Source organism: Neltuma alba, unplaced genomic scaffold, assembly GCF_004799145.2.
Source record: "Neltuma alba isolate B1F8T4 unplaced genomic scaffold, ASM479914v2 tig00006815_pilon, whole genome shotgun sequence".
In the NCBI taxonomy this organism is placed as follows: Eukaryota; Viridiplantae; Streptophyta; class Magnoliopsida; order Fabales; family Fabaceae; genus Neltuma; species Neltuma alba.
Genome location: NW_021634588.1, coordinates 64776 through 82747, shown reverse-complemented (window position 1 = coordinate 82747; position 17972 = coordinate 64776). Strand labels below are relative to the sequence as shown.

Here is a 17972-nt window from a genome sequence, read left to right as displayed (position 1 = left end):
AGATCCGTTGGTCCCTGCTGTTAAATAAGCATTAACACTGGTAAATACATGGAGAATGGGCTTTGAAACCAAAATGACTGCTTTTTAAATGCCCAGCCAATTCAATTTGGATTCCTGACGCCGTCACCAACACTTCAAGATTTTAAATATCATCCCTTCCACATGTTTTGTTCTTTTTCAAAAACAAAAATTACAAGATTCTCATTTCTACTGTGATTCCTTTCATTTAAAGTTTTGAACGGAAATTTAGACTCAGTCTCGTCTTATCCAATCCCTTTCCTTCAAAAGCCACCAATGCTTATCTTGACATTGTCTCTCCTATTTCTTCCGCCTCTATGTGCAACACTTGAGAGCAACATTTGCTTCTATTTATTTTAATTCCTCCATTCGTTATTTATTTATTTATTTAAGGAAGCAGTGAGAATCTGAACGGTGGGAATCTGAGAGTAAAATAGGATATTATGCCATTTGCATACTATTGTACCAACCATTCTTTTCAAGCTTCCCCTGTTTTGGTAATAGAAAAACAGAGTAGACTAAAAGTGTTCATTAGCAGCACAAAGGTTACGACTAATGATCTAGAGTACTATTGCAATCCCCCATACCTTCAAGAATCGATTATAAATTTCTCAGAATCTTCACTATATATATATTTTTATAATATACGACCACAGAATCTCTGTAATTTTCATCGAATCATTATATGCATATAACAAGAGTTATCCCTTTGGCAAGAAGCGGGTCAAGCAATAGAGGTTCCAAACAAAGTCGAGCTGGTCAGTAGAGCAGATGTTTAAGACGTTTGGTGCTTCTTACGAGAAGTACTTAACCGTGTTAATACTTATTTAGCGGTAAGGGATCAACGGTTCAAACTGTAGAAAGTTAAAGGATCCCATAAAAAGAAAACAAAGCTCAAGGACCTAATTGAAAATTGAGGAAAACTATATATATCAACTAGGGTATCACATTTTCCAAACGGATCTTCTCATTTGATGCTATTATTTTTATGAGTTAATGCCATTATTAGTCTTTATAGTTTGATCAAATTTTGATTTTGATCCCTATAATTTTAATCGTTAGTTTTGGTTTCTATAGTTTCATAACTTTTTGGTCTAGGTTTAACAAATGGTCTCTATATTTTTAATGAGTTATGGTTTATGTCCCTCGTACTTAAAATCAGATCAAATCCTTATGATGAAACTATAAAGATTAAAACCAACGATTTGAAGTTATAAAAACCAAAACCAAAATTGAATAAAGCTATAAGGATCAACAATGATATTAATTCTTTTTTTTTTTAATAGATTACCTTTGCAGCAGTTTATATGGAACAGGTGGTATATACACAGGTTGTAATTTATGTTGGGTTTTAAAAAAATGAATTTTGTTTCTTTACGAAGATTAAATCTAGAGGTTATCTGCATTAATTCATTCAATTGAATCGTTCTAATTCTAATTTGAAGCAAATGTTATATAATAGGATATCCTCTCAATGCCGGCTTCTTTTTCGGATGTCACAATTTGAACAACACAACCAGTATTTTTTTATAGGCTTTTAATTCTCATTCTTGTTCACTTTCTATATCTGTATTGTATCATGATATTTTTATTATAATATGATTTTGTCTTTTACGAAGAAAAAACCAACTTGGCTGCGAGGAACATTACAAGTAGAGAGAAGGGGAGAGGGGGGCAGGGAGGGAGAGATGACTTTCCTAACTTCAATAATGGAGATTGGAGAGGCAAACCATTGAAAATCTGACTTGTAAATTAGGCATTTCAAAAAGTAAATAATATAAAGGAACTGACATAAAATATCATTTACTAATATATATATCCCTGATTTTAAATGTAGAGGATAGATAATTGATTTACATCGATTAAGAAAAATAGTTAAATTATTTATATGTAAAAAAGGTATATTAGTTTTTGTAAAATAAATCTCCTTCAAGTTGGCCCAAAAAAAAAAGGTCTCCTTCAAAACTATCGTTATTGATAGCACAAATTAAATTAAATGTGTGCAATTAGTAGAGGTAGTCTGTGGACAAAAAAAAAAATATGGGAGTTATGGAATTAAATTATATAATAGCTCCTCTACTTAGAATGGAGAGAGTATAAAACTAGTTTGAGCCGAGTTAATTATAAGAACTGTAGGAAAACTTTTGGGGGAAAAAATAAGAATTGTGAAAAACTAGCATAATTCTTGGATAGCATGACATTTCTTTTTTCCTGCCGCCAAAGACTTTTCAAATATTATATGTAAACGTGTCTATGCATGTGTGTGTTAATTTATAATAAAATAAATTACGTTATTTATAAGTTATGACAGCATAGTTTATTTTTTAGATTTAATATAAAAATACATGAAACACATTTAGATGTTAAAAAGATATGCAGAGTTATCCTAGGCGTAAGTAGGAGGCCATTGTGCTATTTTAAGTTATAATTGATGTCACTTACAAGCTACAAATTAAATATGAATAGTTGGATATTTAAAAAAAACTATCATTTTCTTCCAAATTAATTTATTTAACAACACTAATTTTATAGGAAAGGAGAATTATAATAAAATCCTAATAAAAAATAATTACTAGTAAATTCTAATGACAAGTGAGCAATTGTCATTCACTATCATGAAAATTATCATTGTAAGCTGCTCTATTGTTATTAAAACTTTTTAGTAATTATGTTCCTTACTTAAGATTTCGCTTTTTATAAAGATAGATAGTAGGAGAAAAGAAAATGCATTATGGATCAACCACCTAAATAACTTGCAAAATTATATGCTGTGGCTCTCATTGGAATAACTCATTTGTCAGTCGGTTCTACAACTATCATTATATTAATATGGAATATGGTTAAAATTCTTGAAAAAAAATATTACTCACAAGTCATAGCAAGATTATTTATTTTATTTATTTTACTTTTGGAGATTTTGTATCAAACACGACAAAGGCATATTTTCTTCTTCACTAAAAAAAATATGAAGAAAAATTTTCATTCTCACAACTTGATCATCGTCTTCGGATAAACATGGATAAAACACGGAAACATCTTGCAAAAACACTCATTTGTCCTTTCTTTTATTTTATGGCTTGTTTGTTTATGCAACTATATCAATATGTGTGTATACATAATCATACTTACATCAAGTTTCTTATATTTATTATGCCAAGTTCTTAATAAACATATATCCTATTTTTAAAATATTATCATTTAATTATAAACTCACATAAAAAAATAGAGTAAAATACTCTAACGACCCCTCAGTTTTACCTTAATTACATAGACATCCTCTTTATTTTGAAAACCCATATAGACCTCCCTTAAAATTAAAATACAGGTTACACTAACCTTCCTTATATAACTGATATTTCATTTTCATCTATCCAAATTGTTAGTTAACCGTTAATTGTAACTTTTTAAGCTTTTTTTTTTTACCAAAATACCCGTCTTTATCATAAGAATTAATTAAACACTTATATTCCTTAAAAAACTATGCAACCAAGATATGCTTTTAATACATGAATTTTCAAACTTTTTAATATATTATAAAATTTATTAATTTTGAATTTATTGTAAAATTTTATAATTTTAATTTTTCATCATATTTTAAATTTCTTTATTTTATTTTTTAAATGGTTAAAAATATATATCAAGCACATATTTTTACTCACTATATAGTATAAACTATGTAAGTTTGATAGATTGTTAAAATATGATGAAAAATTAAAATTATAAAATTAAGCACATTTTTTCTACAAACATTAAGCAAACATTTTTTAAACACATTTTTTCTACAAACATTTATAAACACATTAAGTTTAGATTGAAAACATTAAGCAAATAACTATTTACAAAAATAAGAAAATAAAAATAAGGAAAATAAAATAAAATATAGTTTAATATAAATTTTGGGGATTGATTAGAATGGGGTAAAATAGTAAATAAAATTTTTTAATTGACAATTATGTTTTTCAAATCTTTTGAGAATATTCTTAACGGTGTTAACATATTGGACTAAACTGTATGTTTTCAAAATAAAGAGAAAGTTTGTGTAATTAAGGTATAACTGAAGGGTAGTCAATGTATTTTACTCAAAAAAATATAACACTTGGTCAACATAATAGATATAAAGAAGTTAACCTACATATTTTTCATATATACATATATATAGTTTATGATAAAATATACCAACCTTAGATAAATTAAGAAAATCAAATAAATTTGTTAGTTATTAAAAAAAAAGAAAGTATATACATATATATAAATATATATTAATTTATAAATACGAAAAAGGAAAGAAGCCATAAGGACTTATGATATGAAACGACAAATTTACTTGCTCTATGCGAATCTGGAAATTGAGTGATTCCTTGTTCCGGACATAGGGGCATCCATGACAAGACTGGTTATAAGTTATCGCCAAATTACCCCTTGACCCAAAAAACAAATTGATTACACCAATTGCGATGCATTATTTAGTTGATAATATTCCGAAAATTAATGATTCAAAACAGATATACCTATATCGGGTGGCCGGTAAAGCAGTTGTTTTCGTTAAAAACAAAACAAGGTGCGAAAAGAAGGGGCTGGTTTTCTAACTTTTTCTTTCCCCTTAAAATGAGTTTTCTTCTTTTTTTCTTTTTGAGTAAAAGCAAGTTGTACTACTCAAAAGAAACAGAATCAACACGTGGTATACAAAATAAGCAACTTGACTTTTGCTCCCTGTCATACACTTGTTCTAACTAAGAATTGCAGGTCATCAAGAAAGATCAACAATTTTTTTCAAAAGAAAACCAAGAGATTTATATTGAAAAAGGTTAGATTGAAATACAGCAGTAAAAGAAAATAACAAAGATTACATAACATAAAAATCTAGCTGAGCAAAAGAAACTGGATGGAGAAAAAGCTTTGTATCATTTGAAGGATATATCATGCTTTAAGAGAGATCAACTAATTAAGCCCAACTTGTCAATAAATTATTAGGAAAATTAATTTGAAAGTCCTTATATTTTTTTTTTAATTTTGAATTAGGTCCCTGAGCTTTTTTTTTTTTATTGGGTCCTTTAACTTTTCACCTATAGATCCATTGATCCTTGCTATTAAATAAGCATTAACACTGTTCAATACTTTTGTTAAGAAGCACTGAGCGTTTGAAATATCTCCTCCAATGACTAGCTTGACCTTGTTTGGAGCCTATGTTGCTGTCGCACTCTGTAACGTAGCCACCGAAAACTGTCATCCATTTATAAGATTATTTGGTATTTTGTGTGCCAAACAACAAGAATTTACAAAATAATAATAATAATAGTAATGGGAGACATAAGCGATTAAATTTTATGCTTAAGATCAAAATAAAACAAAATCCATCAAATAGCTCCTCTATTTAGAATGGAGAGTGTATAAAACTAGTTCAAGCCAAGTTAATTATAAGAATTGTGGAAAACTTTTGGGGAAAAAAAGAATTGTGAAAAACTAGCATAATTTTTGGATAGCATGACTTCTTCTGTTTTTTTTTTTTGGGCCGCCAAAGACTTTTCAAATATTATATGTAAATGTGTCTATGCATGTGTGTGTTAATTTATGATAGCATAGTTTATTTTTTAGATATCATATAAAAATACATGAAACACATTTAGATGTTAAAAAGATATTCAGAGCTATCCTAGGTGTAAGTAGGAGGCAATTGTTTTAAGTTATAGTTGCTGTCACTTACAAGTTACAAATATGAATAGTTGGATATTTAAAAAAACTATCATTTTCTCCCAAATTAATTTATTTAACAACACTAATTTATAAAAAGGGAGAATTTAAAATGGAATCCTAAAGAAAGAAAATAATTACAAGTAAATCCCAATAACAAGTGAGAAATTGTCATTTACTGTCATGAAATTTATCATTGGAGGCTGCTTTGATGTGATTGAAACTTTTTAGTAATTGTGTTTCTTACTTAGAACTTCATAGCAATTTTACTTTTTATAAAGAGAGATAGTAGGAGAAAAGAAAATGCATCATGGATGAACCGCCTAAACAACTTGTAAAATTATATGCTCTGTCTCTCACTGGAATAACTCATTTGTTCTTACATATTTTGTGCCTGTTTGTTTCTACAACTATCATTATATTAATATGGAATATAATTAAAATTCTTGAAAAAAATATTAATCACAAGTCATAGCAAGATAATTTATTTTATTTATTTTACTTTTGGAGATTTTGTATCCAACACGACAAGGGCATATTTTGTTCTTCACTAGAAAAAAAAATGAAGAAAAATTTTCATTCTCACCAACTTGATCATCGTCTTCGGATAAACATGCATAAAACACGGAAACATCTTGCAAAAACACTCATTTGTCCTCTCTTTTATTTGATCGCTTGTTCGTTTATGCAACAATCAGTGTGTGTATATGGTCATACTTACATCAAGTTTTTTATATTTAGTATATTAAGTTTTCCAATCACATATAGACATGTGTCCTATTTTTGAAATATTATCGTTTGATTATAAACTCATAAAAAAATATAATACTTGGCCGGCATAATAGATATGAAGAACTTAACCTACATATTTTTCATATATACATAGAGATATATATATATATATATAGTTTATGATAAAATGTACCAATCTTAGACAAATTAAGAAAATCAAATAAATTTGTTAGTTATAAAAAAAAATAGCACAATCTTTCTAAAATACTCTACAAGACAATACATACATATATATTAATTTATAAATTACGTAAATTAACTTAAGAAAAATGATAAATATGATAAATAAAGTAAATTATGATTTTATATTTAGGACTAAATCCAACCACAATTAACTTTTATATTAAGAATTGGAAATAGGATTACTTATAAAAAATAACAATGTAATTAAGTTTATTTATTTACTTGTTAGACCCACCAAACTCATTGTTCATAAAAAAAATGAAGACAAGTTGTCATTCTGACCAACTTCAATCAGCAACTTGATCTTCAGCGGACTATTGATAAACATGTGCATGAGAACCATCAAAACAAGTCGAAAAAAAAAATATATTACATAAATACACTCACCATCAAATAATGAAATACAACTTCCAATCCTTAATATAAGAGCTAGTTAACTAATTTAAGTAGATTTACAAAGTTTATTAAGTTAGTTATTTACAATAAATAGGTGTTATCTAATCTTGTTTATTAGTTAGAACTACCATTTATTAGAACCTTTAACATATACAAGTATTATAAGGACTACTTTAAAAATAAATAAATAAATATGAGAGACAGTGAATTGGGATTTTAAATTTGGGATCAAATTAAATATCCAACTAACTTTTATAATAAAAACTGAAGGTAGTAAATAGCCCATTTGTCATTTACATATTCAGTTCCTCTTTGTTTCTACGTAAGTTATTACCAAAATAAGTCATGCATCATTTGTTGTTTCCTTTGTGTCATGCTCATAAAACTTACTGCTTTTGATCATAAATATAAGAATTACTTAATTAATTTAGATAAATTAAAAATTTAGTTAAATTAGTTATCTTTAAGAAGTATGGGCTAATTTTTCCAAAGTATCCTTTTAATCATAACTGCCATTAATATGTGTAATTAATAGGAATACTTTAGAGAATGAATTATAAATTTAAGAGAGGTGAAATAAAATCTTATATTTAAAACTAAAGGCTGAAAGATCACCAAAAGTTCTTGGGCTATCAGATGAAAGAAAAATGCATATTCCGCACGTTATTCGGCATTCCAATGTTTTCCTCAGTATGATCACATAATAATTCTTACATTTGCATGTATAATTGAATATTTGAATCTCGCTTCACTATGATAAATACTTCTTCTAGTCTTAAATATAAGATCTAGACTGTAACTATAAACTAGATCTTATATTTAAGATAGAAAGCATCAACATCATGGACTTGGAATGCAACATGTTTTGCCACTTTTAAGAGGCACCTACTAATGGTAATCCCATATGTGGCAAGAGGCTACTTCAAGATGCTCAGCAATTTCTGAAAGCTGATGCATACTGACACATTGATCACTAGTTGCTACATTAAACTCGTGGCTTCTCTAGAGAGCTTACCCTATCAATTATCATTACAACTTGTATCTCAAGTCACGACGATAGATACCAACACAGAGGTTAGGCAAATAATTTGGCCAGTGGTTTAATCTTCTACGCTCTTAGCTCTCAATATCATATTCAAGACTATTAATTACATTATTCAACATGCAGCGTGCTGCTGTAGTTAAGACACTAGAAAATAACTTTACAAATGCACTGATAATCATCATATATGGACCAGGCTAGACATAGTTTGAAAACTTTACCTTCAAAGCAGTGTCAAATTTTCTGCCATTTGAGACTCCAAAATTTTTGAAACATTCTTTTGGGAAAAAAATGAGGACATGTTATAGATTACTAAATAAAAATTACAGGATTACAAAACCATTTGTGACACCCGTGCTTCATCAATCCTTTCATCAGTATCTTCCTCTCCTTTGCTTACGTCACTATGTTTGCCCTGGTCGGAGCCTTCCAGCAATTGCTGATTGCTTTTTGTAATGCTTTCGTCACTCTGTATTAACGAAACCTGATCTACCAAGAAAGAACTTCTTTTGTAATTCCAAACAAGCATAGAAATGTAATCCTGAGGTGAAACAAGGCCTTGTTCCTTCATGGAACTCCTTTGTTCCTCCAATATCTTTGGATCCTCAAGTTTTATATATTCTAGCAATGCCTTTTCATGGTTCGGTATCCAATTACCTGGAAATGGAGTGTAGTCTGTCTCAGGCACAAGAGACATCCTAGTATATTGGAGGCCATCAATTGATTCAACAAGACCCATCCTCAGCAAACTATGGTACTCAGGAGACTGGCCTTTTATCTCATTTAACGGACAGCTGAAATTTCAGAAACCAATCTTATATACTTTTGCTTGGGAACGAAGCTTGTATTTAGCAGCATATAGCTGTGCAATAGAACCACGTACTATGTAAGAGCAAAAGTTAACAACTTTTTTCCTATTGTCTGCAAACCTGTACCATTCAACCATGGTTGACAAAACTTGTTCATTTGAGCATTGGTATGAGCTTGAGTGGGCATGAAACATTCTAAAACAAGGCTGTGGATCTGGGTCTCTATCTCCCTTCAGAAAGTTCAACTTTCTGAATTGCTTAATGCATTGCTTTAAACTTGTGGTGACTGATAAAAGGGTTCCTACACCGTTTTCACAGATGATTTTGCCGCTAGTAGCAGTGTATCAAAGGGTTGGATAGACCACCCTCCTGCATAATACATGATCAAGAAACATTATACCTTTAGTTATATGTTCTATAGGGAGGCTCTCGTTATCAAGCTTAAGCATATACTTTTGATCGCAAAACGCAATCAATTGCTTTCTTAGTGTTGCAGCATCTGCTCTTGGACGCGAACACCAATTAAGATATGCCCTCCGCAACGTATATAATCCATCTTCCAGGTTTTATCAGGTCCACTTGTGAGCACAAATTCTGGCCAGGATGTGTTTCCTTGCTCTACTTCACTTTCGGGATTGTTCCATATGACATCACTCTTTGATGGACGATAGAACTCCTTGATCTTCCCTTCCATCCAGCGGTCCAACTTATCGAAGCAAATGTTGGCCAACAGAGGACTAAGAATTCCACAATGCCCCCCAATTTTGAATTTTCTCTGCCTCCTCAGGGGCAAATCCAAAAAATGTTTCCAACCAATAGGGATCAGGCTTGGGCTCATCCTCTGCTAGAACCCTTTTCTTCTGGTACTTCCTCTTTTCTCCCCATCATCAACTGTACGGGTGATGACTAGCGTTGTCAATGCTGCTTTCACTAGGTCGATAATCTTTTTGTCCCTCATATCTCTCATTAAAGCATTTATCACTAACCCTACCTTCATTCCAATCAAAATTGTACTCAAATCACCCTTTATATCCCACAAATAGCCTGCAAAATTCCTCCTAATTACCCTCAGGACTGTGTGCGCATTCCTTCCTGGTCCATATGCAAATGACTTCTGTGAAAATCGAGCTTCATAAATTAGCTCCAAAATCATAAGCAGAACTTCCTGAACTATTTTATCTTGAAATGGCGCTGGCTGTGTAGTAGTCAAAATTGCTTTAATCTTTCTCTTTGACAAGGACGGATAATCAGTCTTATCCTTACGAGATTTTATAAAGAAGTCCAACCGAGCTCCCCATTTGAACCTATTATCAAGAACAGCATTTGTAAGAGCCAACAAGTCTTCCAGAGCCGACCTTTGCAGAACACTACGAGAGAGATAAGCACCTGTCTCATCAGCACAAACCTTCTGGTAAGCCAATACCCACAATTCGAACCGACGAAGATATGAGGTCAAGTTAGTGACAACCCTATTAGGCTCACGGTAATTCTCAATCCACATTTGACAACAAACTGAAACCCAATCCTCCTTCATCAAAGTGGAGGGATCATCAGGATCTGGTGCATGTGGGCGCATTGGAGTAAAGGAGGGCGATCGATAGTTGGCAAAAGCAACGGCTACATGATTTCTGCAACTAGGTTGAGAAAATATCCAAGTGGAGTTGCCAAGTGTCCGTAAAATATTGGAATTTGAGATAAATTGGTGACTAAAGATGGCTAGTCGTCGATGCATCTTGCTTTTACAAGATCTCAGCTACTTCAGATCATTTTTAGTTTACAATGAAGAAAAGCATAGAGAAGATCCGCAGTTCTCACTTGCAATTGAACCATAGCCCTTCAACTGAGGATGACATCACAGAAAATAGGAATGAAAGAGATTAGATATTAAACTTCAAATAAAGGGAACTGGAACTCATGAATTAAATTTGTGGCTGGCTTTGAAAGAAAGGTAAAACCAGACGGTAGAAATCAGAAATTCAAATGGCAAAATTCAAAAGCTCAAAATGTCAAAACAGAACACTACTCTGTCATATACATTAAAATCATGTATATTGACGTATATGATTTATCCAAACTGAGATATGTTTCATAAATGTGGAAGGTATTAATTAATTAAAGAAAAAGAACAAGATACGGAGATTTTAAGTGAGAAACAACTCAAACCTACTTCTACATGAGTGACAAAATTTAATACAGGGAGCGGCAATAGGGTTAAGCTTGGGTGAGAAGGCACTCCGAAGACTCTGTCCCAACCATTTCCATGGCTTCCCCATAATGGGGGGCAAATTTTCCCCATCCCTATTCCATGCAAGCAAGACGGAACTAACAGAATGGCCAGAAGGAAGCAAATGAATTACAAAATTTATGCAATCATCCCATATATTAGGGAAAGCATAATGATAACTATGAACTACACATTCCAAAAACACAATCAAAGTTCTTTCTTTTATTTGGTCAAAGCCTTTGACAAGAACATTAGTACGCTACAATAGTGCAGTGTTGCACACACATGCTTTTATTTGGATAGGAACGATATGATATTTTTAAATTTATATTTAAATATTTGGTCCTTTTAAATAATGTTAATTTTTATGATCCTTTCTCATAAAATCATTCCCTATTAGTCCTTCTCTCTAGTTCTCCCAAAAATATTATATGATATAATAAAGACTTAGAATTTACAATGACTTTCAATTAATCCTTTATCAAATGGAAAAAAAAAAAAAAGACTTTCGATGTGCAATTAATTAATTCGTGGTCCGTTGGTGTCATCAAATAGCATTATACTGTCTAAACAGCAATTTTCAAACAATAATAATTCGGGCTACAAAACTCGGATCAAAATGATTCTAGACTCCAATTCCACAGAAAAGGCTATAATAGGTTATTATGTGTGTGTGTGTGAGAGAGAGAGAGAGAGAGAGAGCTACAGCTTTGACATCACACAAAATTATAATCATATGAGAAATTAAGTTATGTTTCCGGGACCCGGACGACAAAATTTACAGTTAAACACAAAGTAATTGTCACTGTACTCCCTTCATTCCTTTTTATAAGGCATGATCAACCAAATCACATTCATAAAAAAAATTGGTTAAAATTAGTTAGAAGCAATAAATATACAAAAAATGTAATTTATTTTTTTAAAAATTCCCTTATTTATGAAAATTGTGGGTGGGAGAGAGAATGAGTGAAAAAAGTGAGGAAAAAAGGATGAGAGACACATGTAATTAATTAAAAGTAAATATGGAAAAAAAAAACATGTTAAAACATCTTCAAAGTAACTCTTATAAAAAGAAACATGCCGTTTTGAAGAAGCGTCTCTTATAAATAGCAATAGAGGTAGTATGTTTTCAGTAGTCAATTACCATCGGCTTTCTTCTTCTTCTTCTTCTTATTATTATTATTATTATTATTATTAGCCAGATTGTCTAAATCTGAGCCGATAGCCATATAAAAATATGAATTTTATTATTTAATTTATATCAATTACCTCAACGTTTTGTTTCTTTGAATGTCTTTTCAATTCATATATAATAATTGTTAATATTTGGCAATGAAATAGTGACAATAAAATAAGATCCAGGCTAGAATTAACGATGGCTTTTAATAAATCCCCCTCGAAGAAAAAGAGAAAAAATTGAGGCATAATCAAGAATCAACATTAGTTAAGTCTTGGGGAAGGGGTCAGTTTCTAACAATATGTAATTCAATTATTGATGAGATTTCTCTTATAATTTTATAAAGGATTTTTTTTCAACTAAAAGTGGTAATGAAAATATTAAAATGGATTATTTAAACCAATATGTACAACCATAAATATAAATAATTGTAAAAAATTTTAAAAGCTATAATTTATTACCACCTCTAGTCTTTAATATACCAGCTAATTTGGAGGATTGAGTTTAATCCTGAATATAATACCTTAATCCTTTTTGTACCCTCGTACTTTTCCTTTTTTTTTTTTAAGCTATCCTTATTGATTACAAAATAACGTTAAGGGAGTTTGCATCAAGAGGTAATTTTAATGCAAATGATTGAAGAAGTTATTTTAAAAAATTAACTAATATTTATTTTTAACAAATAACTAATTTATCTATTTTTTTAATTTATTAAAATTAATTAAATAAATTTTATATTAAGAATTAGAGGTAATATTTCTTCGATTTTGAGCCGCATAGCATCAACCTCCTGCTCAATGTGCAAGACCCAATCCATGAGAGTCCGAGTCAGAGATGTTATACGTGAAAGTGCCAAAAGAAAAAGGAAAAAAAAGAAAAAAAGAAAAAGAAAGAGCCAATGTATATGCTTGAGAAAGATATACCAATTTCTTCCCTTTACTTTTGATTCGTAGGGCCTGCCAAATGGGAGTAGGTAATTTATAGTACATATAAGAGCTAGTTTGATATTTAATTTAGTCTTAATGAGATTTTAATTTACTTTATCTATCTTTTTTTTTGTACTTATTAAATATTCTATCAAATGGTAGTTTTAGTTAATATAAGTGGTTAACAAGAGTATTTTAGAAAAGATAACATATGTTTATTACAAATAACTAATTTAACAAATATTTTTAATCTACTCAAATTAGTTAATTAACTCTTGTATTAAGTATGGGAAGTAGTATGAGATTTCATCTATCTAAACTTTCTCATATACAAAATAATTAAAGAAAAATCAGTGGGGCTATCAAATAAAGGCTAAATCAATAATACAATACAGCAGTGTCCACCTAGGTGGATTCACTAATTGACAAGCCTACCTATCGGAGTTCCTAAAGTAATTAAGTGATAGTTACAAATTAATTAACAGTAGTTCCTATTGAAATAGGCCTGTCCCAGTCTTATCTCGATGAACAGGGATGGGACAGAAAATTTGTTTCATGTCTTGTCCCATCCTATCTCGGTGTTGTCCCAGTCTTAGTCCGAACGAGACGGGACCAGGACGTCCCTCTTATTTTGTTAAAATATTTTTTACCTTGTGGTTGAACTTATTCCAATGAATTTTTTTTTTTTACTGTTTTTAGTCCTGAAAGCATTAATTTATTTTCTGCTTTATTTATTTGGGGCTAGCTCTTATGAACAAAAACCCAAATACATATAATCAGTTTTTTGTTTTTGCCAGACAAATAAATGTAATCTGTAAAAAGAACAATATAAAAGCCAAAACGTAACCAGTAAACTAATTCAAATAAATCTGTAAGTCTTAACAAAATAAGTGTAACATCGCAAAATTTTTGACCAGAAAAAGCAAAAAAAAAAAAACGAAGAAAAAAATTTATTTAAAGTTATTTAAAACCTAAATGAAAATGGGGAAAATTATAGGAAATTAACTTTGAGGTCTTGTAAATTTTATGGAAAAGTCCCTTCTCCAAAAATGGCTTAAATGATTTTAAAGTTAATTTTTAGAGTAGAAATGACTTATTTTCTTAGAAAATTTAAAGAAAAATAGTTAGAGGTTTAGTTTTGAGATAAAAATTTTAGGATAATTATTGTATGAAGTAAAGAAACTAATTGAGGTATAAAATCCTTAAAATAGATTGAGGATTAATTTCTAAAATTAAGAATTATTTTCTTAAAAAATTCAAGAAAAATAGTTAGGGTTGAATTTTGACCCAAAATTTTTAAAGAAACTATTTTATGGGTCCAAGAAGCTAATAGATAATATAAATTCATATAAAATATTATGGATTAATTTCTGAGTTTATCTTATATTTTAGAAAAATAGAGAAAGGGATGAAATTGGGAATAAGGGAAGGAAATGAAGGGACAGTGGCCATTTAGCTTCACCACTTCCCTCTTACGTGCCATTCCCCTTTCTTATCATTCGATGAACATAACATCTTCCCCATTACAATCCACCATAAGTTTGCCACCTTCACCTTCTCTAAGTCCTCCTGCAAATGGATAGTAAAACACAAGTGTCTGAGCCACTGCTTCTCTGATGACTTTTACTGGATCCTTCCCTGCCATGGAAGGTTCAGAACGATAAAAGTGTATGAATGGAGTTTGGGCTTGTTAAGACTAAGCCCAATAATATAAGGCCCAATAGTATAAAGTCCATAAGTGTAAAGTCCAACAAGCTAGTAACACTTTAGCATATATTCTAGACTATTCTTTTGTACAGCCTTTACAGTGTATACGTGTCAGTGTATTGTAAATTCTAGGGTTCCTCACCCTACCTATTTAATGAATGTAAAAGGCAGAGCACTGTGCGCCTCTCTTAAGAAATAATTTCCCTTCTGTAAAATTTATCTTGGTATCAGAGCCTGTATAAGGCAAACAGCCATGACGAATCCCAATGACACACCTACCTCACAGTCATCCATAAACACGAGTGAAACCTCCTCTGTGTCTGCATCATTACTGGCCAAATTTTCTGAGAAAAACAACTCTCTTTCACAAAGTTGTTCTGTCAAGCTGGACAGAACAAATTATCCTGTTTGGGTTCTTCATGTTTTACCCATTATCAAGGGCCACAAGCTAGAGGGTTATATCAATGGGACAAAGAAGTGTCCTGCTCAGTTCATTACTGAAGGAAATGCCACCAAGCTTAATCCTGAGTTTGAAGAATGGGAAGCCGTCGACCAGCTACTGTTTGGCTGGCTTCTAAACACAATGACACTAGAAATCTCATCTGAAATGACTAGTGTGTCAACATCTGCTGGCCTATGGGTTGCTGCTAAACAAACGGCTGGAGCACGAACTAAATCAAGACTTTTAATGCTGAGATCTGAGTTGCAGCGAACAAGGAAAGGTGCTATGAGGATGAGCGAATATCTGTCCAAGATGAAGAGTCTAGCTGATCAACTCTCTATTGCTGGGAGTCCTCTTCCACTTCCAGATCTTATTATCCAGGCTCTAGCAGGCCTTGATGCTGAGTACAACCCTATTGTGGTTCAGTTGTCCCACCAAGCTGAAGAACTCAGCTGGCTTGATATGCAGACTTCTCTTTACACCTATGAGAGTCGAATGGATCAGCTTAATCAGTTTTCTCAGCTTTCTATCAACACAAACCTGATCAACTATGCTAGAACAGAAGAGTACAACTCAAGAAATACCTGGCGTGGAGCTCGTGCAACTCGCGGAAGAAGAGGTCGTGGAAGAAGTGGCAACCGCTCACGTGGACGCTAGAGCAATAGTTATGAGAATGGGCCACTGAAGTGCCAGCTGTGTGAAAAGGTTGGACATTCTGTGGAACACTGTTTCTACCGATTTGACAAATCATTCAGCAAGCCTGGAACCAGAAAGGATGAAGGAAACAGAGGCTCAAACTCATTCTCTAATTTTGACAGTGCCTATTGGGCAACTCCTGAGACCGTGAATGATGATGCTTGGTATTTGAACAGCGGTGCAACCAGTCATGTCACCAAGGATCTTGCCAAACTTGATGACCCAATTGCTCCTTCTGGTAAGATGAATATAGTAGTTGGTGATGGTTACAAATTGAGAGTTAAAAAAATAGGCTCTTCTACTATTCAGAATGCTTCTCATAAGAAGGTTAAACTGAAAAGTGTTCTTTATACTCCTGAGATTAAGAAAAATCTCCTAAGTGTCTACAAAGTAGCTTATGACAATGATGCTAATGTGATATTTAATGCAAATGGTGTTTATGTGAAGGATCAGGCAACAGGGGAAACAATGCTGCAGGGAAAACCGAGTAATGGTGGTATGTTCAGAATTTCCAGTCAGAAACAAGATAGTAGTACAGCTCTAGCCTTTACTACAGACAAAGAAGCTGACAGTTCAGCACTAAGAACTAATAGTTTTAGTAGGAATTTTTGGCATTGTAGACTTGGTCATCCAAGTAATAGGATTTTGAATCAGCTCATCAGTGAATGTAATCTGAAAGTTAATCCCAGTAATGATAATGAGCATCTTTTTTGTGAATCTTGCAAATATGGTAAATCACATTCTTTACCTTTTAAGGTTTCACATTCACGAGCCTCAAAACCTCTAGAATTAATTCACACAGATCTTTGGGGGCCAGCACCGATTGTTTCAATGAATGGCTATAAGTACTATATTCTATTTCTTGATGATTATAGTAGATATTCATGGATTTTTCCTCTAAAGTCAAAAGATGAGGCTCTGCAAGCTTTTGTTCAGTTCAAAAACTATGCTGAAAAACAGTTTGAAGGTAGCATTAAAATAGTGCAAAGTGATTGGGGTGGAGAATATAGGGCTTTTGCTAAAACCTTACAAGATTCTGGAATACATTTTCGGCACTCTTGCCCACATACTTCTCCACAAAATGGCAGGGCTGAAAGAAAACATAGACACATTGTGGAAACTGGTTTGACCTTACTTGCTCAAGCAAAAATGCCATTATTTTATTGGTGGGAGGCTTTTCACACAGCCACTGTGCTTATTAACAGGCTTCCTACTCCTGTTTTAGGTGGTGGCTCACCCTATCTTAGACTATTTTGCAAAGTTCCTGATTATGAGAATCTGAAAATATTTGGTACAGCATGTTTTCCTTGTCTCAGGCCATTTAACGACCACAAACTCCAATTCAGAACTACAAAGTGTGTTTTTATTGGTTACAGCAATTCACATAAAGGCTACAAGTGTCTGAATTCAAATGGGAGGATATATATCTCTCGTCATGTGGTTTTTAATGAGCATGATTTTCCTTTTGCAACAGGTTTCATGAATAAACAGAAAGTACCTGAGGAGTTGATACATCCAAGGGAATTTTTCAGTTCCCCACTTTCATCTCTGCCTAAGGAGTGCCCTGTTCAGAACTCATCCACTCCCAGATCAAATGTTCAAATTTCTGAACCGTCTGCTCTTCCAATTCCAGCTTCTCCTGATCATGCTTCTGCTGAACCTGCACAATCGAAATCTGTTGAGCAAGATCTCTCTAGTTCAGTGAATGAACAACAACTCTCTCAATCTTTAGAGAGTCCTAGCCCTCAAGGTCTACCATCCACTCAAGAGACAGCAATTGTTCCAACACAACATCATATGATAACAAGAAGCAAAGTGGGTATTCATAAACCTAAACATCCTTTTGTGGGAACAGCTACTACAGATATTTCA

General features: G+C 32.0%; 1 pseudogene; it reads right to left on the bottom strand.

The window, feature by feature from the left end:
- Positions 1–8450: 8450 nt before the first annotated feature.
- Positions 8451–10660, bottom strand: LOC114751204 (nuclear intron maturase 2, mitochondrial-like; annotated as a pseudogene).
- Positions 10661–17972: the final 7312 nt, after the last annotated feature.